This window comes from Arachis stenosperma, chromosome 9, assembly GCF_014773155.1.
Source record: "Arachis stenosperma cultivar V10309 chromosome 9, arast.V10309.gnm1.PFL2, whole genome shotgun sequence".
Lineage (NCBI taxonomy): Eukaryota > Viridiplantae > Streptophyta > Magnoliopsida > Fabales > Fabaceae > Arachis > Arachis stenosperma.
Genome location: NC_080385.1, coordinates 19475973 through 19476884, shown reverse-complemented (window position 1 = coordinate 19476884; position 912 = coordinate 19475973). Strand labels below are relative to the sequence as shown.

General features: G+C 41.3%; 1 non-coding gene across 1 annotated transcript; it reads right to left on the bottom strand.

Annotated features, from left to right (window-relative positions):
- Positions 1–559: 559 nt before the first annotated feature.
- Positions 560–667, bottom strand: LOC130952249 (small nucleolar RNA R71). The gene has a single exon (XR_009074429.1). It is a non-coding gene; the product is annotated as a small nucleolar RNA R71 (small nucleolar RNA).
- Between the last annotated feature and the right edge of the window lie 245 nt (positions 668–912).

The following is a 912-nucleotide window of genomic DNA, read 5'->3' as shown; positions in this document are numbered from 1 at the left end:
TTGTTTTCTTCTCTTTCATATGAGCAGGAGCAAAGACAAAAGCATTCTTGTTGAGGCTGACCCTGAACCTGAAAGGACCTTGAAGCGAAAGCTAAGAGAAGCTAAGGCACAACTATCTATAGAGGATCTAACAGAAATCTTCAAAGAAGAAGACATGGCAGGCGAAAACAACAACAATGCCAACAGTGCAAGGAAGGTGCTGGGTGACTTTACTGCACCTACTCCCGACTTCTATGGGAGAAGCATCTCTATCCCTGCCATTGGAGCAAACAACTTTGAGCTTAAGCCTCAATTAGTTTCTCTAATGCAACAGAATTGCAAGTTCCATGGACTTCCATTGGAAGATCCTCATTAGTTTTTAGCTGAGTTCTTGCAAATCTGTGACACTGTCAAGACTAATGGGGTTGACCCTGAGGTCTACAGACTTATGCTATTCCCTTTTACTGTAAGAGACAGAGCTAGGATATGGTTGGACTTACAACCTAAAGAAAGCCTGAACTCTTAAGAAAAGCTAGTCAATGCCTTCTTGGCAAAGTTCTTTCCACCTCAAAAATTGAGTAAGCTTAGAGTGGAAGTCCAAACCTTCAGACAGAAGGAAGGTGAATCCCTCTATGAAGCTTGGGAAAGATACAAACAATTGATCAGAAAGTGTCCCTCTGATATGCTTTCTGAATGGAGCATCATAGGTATTTTCTATGATGGTCTGTCTGAACTGTCCAAGATGTCTTTGGATAGCTCTGCTGGAGGATCTCTTCATCTGAAGAAGACGCCTGCAGAAGCTCAAGAACTAATTGAAATGGTTGCAAATAACCAATTCATGTACACTTCTGAAAGGAATCCTGTGAACAATGGGACAAATAAGAAGAAAAGAGTTCTTGAGATTGATACTCTGAATGCCATATTGGCTCAGAA